Below are 3,629 nucleotides of genomic sequence, written 5' to 3' on the forward strand. Positions count from 1 at the left end.
CAAGCAGGTTGCAGCTTCCTAAGCTGGAAAATAGAACTAACCATCCCTAACTCATCCAGCTGTGGGGCACACTCCTTCCACCTCCTGACAATGTCTGCATCACTGGAGCCCCCGGTTCGTAGGCAGAATGTACCCTCCTTCACATGAGGTTCTAGGGCTGAGTTCTTTGTTCAGAATAGCTCAGTGCCTTGGGAGACACAGATCTGAGTTCGGATCCCAACTTCATCTTTAACCAGCTCTTGGTCAAGTTCCTTTCCATCTCAGTTTCCTCATCTGTCCAAAGTGTACCTGCGTTACAGGGTAGTTGGGAAGTTTCAGCAAAATAATGCATGGAAAGTACCTAGCTGGATGTATACACCTAGGAAGTTCTCATGAAATGTGAGCTATTATCATCAATTACTGCAGGCCTACTATCTATCTGCCTGGCACTCAGGAGGGGAAGGTATTATACAAAAGTGACAACAAAGTCTAGGTCCTGCTCCCAAGGAATTTGAAGCTTTGTTGGATATCTCACTAGGTTTCTTTGCTCCTGCTCCCCCATTCATGTTGGGCCTTGCAGGATGGATCAGATTTGGGCACCAGGGGGTGGAAGGGAGGAGGGGGCCTAGAAGACATGGAGCCAGGTGAGCAAAGCCTGCGAGATGAGAAAGCATACAGCATGTACAGAGAAAGCTGCAAGTATTTTAATTTGGTTCCATGTGAAAGCATCTTCTGGGCCATTTCACACAAACCTTAGCTAAAATATATTTAGTTCCTACTGTGCACTTGGCACCTCTCTAAGGACTTTTTTTTTTTTTTTTGAGACAGAGTCTCGCTTTGTTGCCCAGGCTAGAGTGAGTGCCATGGCGTCAGCCTAGCTCACAGCAACCTCAAACTCCTGGGCTTAAGCGATCCTACTGCCTCAGCCTCCCAAGTAGCTGGGACTACAGGCATGCACCACTATGCCCGGCTAATTTTTTCTATATATATTTTTAGTTGTCCAGATAATTTTTATTTCTATTTTTAGTAGAGACGGGGTCTCACTCAGGCTGGTCTCGAACTCCTGACCTCGAGCGATCCACCCGCCTCGGCCTCCCAGAGGGCTAGGATTACAGGCGTGAGCCACCGTGCCCGGCCAGGACTTTGTAGCTAATACCTTCTTGAGTCCTCACAGTAGAGGTCATTTTGCCATCCCCATTTCAAAGATGAGGAAATCGAGGCTCAGAGAGGTCCAGCAACCTGACCAAGATCACAACGCTAGGAATGGATGGGCAGGAATTCAAGCTCAGGGAAGCAGACTTCAGATCTGTGCCCCACACCCCTTGCAGGAATTAGTTCCCAGGCAGAGAAACTCTAAAGCTGGCCCCAGCTGCCTGAAATTCAACTGTAGAGAACTGGCTCTCAGCCCCCTCGCCAGCTCCCTTCTTTTCTCCTAGCCCCACCCTGCCACCCCCATTTCCCTCCCTGGCCTTGGGGCCCTACTGCTTCCCCAAACCTGCTCTGCCACAATTCCTTCCAGGTTCCCTCTCTGTAAAATGGGGATAATAATAGTGCCTGTCTCAGGGCAGTGTTGTGAGGGTCAGAAGAGATGCTCAGGATAAAGTGCTTAGAGCCCAGCACATGGTAGATTCTCAGTGAATATTAGTGATCACCATCACCACTGTCATTTTAATAATGTCTCTGATGTCCTGTGAAATAGGCTGAGGGGTATTATTATCTGTATTTGATGGTTGAGGAAACTGAGGTTAAGGGAGATGGAGCAGCAGCTGTCCAGGGTCACTCAGCTATGAAGTAGACAGCAACTTAACCAGGGCCTCCTGACTTTCTGATTTCAGAGCTCGTTAACTTCTGCTACTCTTTTCTAGGCAGATGAATGAATCATAATCAATATTTATTACCCACCTTCTACATATCAAGCCAGGCCCTAGATGCTGAGGGGCATTCAAAGAGGCATCTGACATAGACTTTTGAGGGAGCTTAGAACCTAACTGATAAAAAAGGTATGAAAACAAAGCCTTGTTTGTTGAGGCAGAACACAAAGTGTCCAAAGTGGCCAAGAGGTACTTACTGTGGCTGAGAGAGGAAGCAGGCAGGGAAAGCTTCCTGGAGGAGATGAGGTTTAAGCTGGGCCTCAAAGGACCAGTAAGACACATAGACTAGACTAAAGGGGTCTATGCACTGCAGATAAAGTCAGAGATATAACAACAGCTGCCAATTCTGGAGGCTTCTTACGAACCAGGGTCTGTGCTGAAAGCTTTACATGCATTACTTCATGAGATTTCCCCACTATCCCATGAGGAAAGAGTTATTAGGATGAGAAAAATCAAGGCTCAGAGAGTTTATAAAACTTGCCTGGGTCACATAGCTATTAATAGAAAAGGGGCAGGGCCGGGGTGTGAATCCAGGGCTGTTGGTTAATCACAATGCATTGTTGCCACCTTATCAACGATTGATCTGATGAGGTATTAAGCTGTGGGCTGATTCTGGAAGGCCTTGAATCCCAAGGCTCAGACCTGCATAAAAATCGCACAGCACAGGGCAGTAATTTGCAGACGTGGAATCTAGTAGCAGCTTTAAGCAGCTCTGCCACTGACTGCTCAAGGTGGCTTTACTGAGCCTGTCTACACTAGAGAGATGAGGGATGTAAACGGATTATCAGCAATGAAGGTTTTTGAATGAGTCAGGAACTCTTGTGACAAAAAGATTGTTTAGGAAAAACCTGGAGATGTTCAAATATTTACTGAGTGTTGGGTCCTAAGAATACAACCGTGAACAAGGCAGAGCTCTGCACTCTGGACCCTCACCCCTGCTGTGCCTGCAAGGGGCAGGGCACCACTTGTGAGTGTTGGGGAGAAACACTTGACTGGAATAAACAAGAGCTCTGAGCTGGACTGTCCCAGATTTGACTGCCAGATCTCGAATCAGGGGATCTTTATGATCTTGGGCAAGTTAACCAGCCTCTTATACTCTCCATCTTTACCACCGGGGTCACCATCCTCTTCCCAAGACTGGTGGAGTAAATTAAATAAAACAACACATGTAATGATCTAGCAGGGTGCTTGGCATACTGTAGGTGCTGAATAGATGTTAGTTTTCCCTAGGAAGAGGTATAAATGTTAGGCTCCGCCCTGACCCCCTGCCAAGAAAGGGAACAGGTTCCTGGCCTTCATTTTAGCGGGAAAAGGGATATCAATGCCTACGTGCTAGCTAAGCAGCAAAGCAAACTAACAAAAGGCTCTGTGGCCTGGGGAATGCAATGCTGGGTCTGAGCTCGGGTCAGGACTCCACACCAAAATGTTTCCCCCGACCCCCAGGGAACCTGGGCCCAGTTATCAGCGCACTCTGCACTGCTCTGACCGCCTCTGCATTGTGCATCCCGGAACCACCCCCATCTCAGTTTCTCCAGCTGCTAGTCCCCGGAGACGCTCGCCAACACTGACAGCAGGTGCGGCGGCCCCTTTAAGGAGTGAGAGAAGCTCGTGTTGCAATCGCCGCCCCGAGGACGGGTCCTTTCCGGGGGGTGGAGCCTGTACCTGTTGCAGCAGCCAACCAAAGCGCGGCGTTTTCCGCGGGAGATCCGAATTTCGCGGCACGCAGTTTGGCGCTAAAAAAAAAAAAAAGAGGAAAAAAAAGAGGCAGAGAAAGGCTGG

This window comes from Lemur catta, chromosome 3, assembly GCF_020740605.2.
Source record: "Lemur catta isolate mLemCat1 chromosome 3, mLemCat1.pri, whole genome shotgun sequence".
Taxonomy (NCBI): domain Eukaryota; kingdom Metazoa; phylum Chordata; class Mammalia; order Primates; family Lemuridae; genus Lemur; species Lemur catta.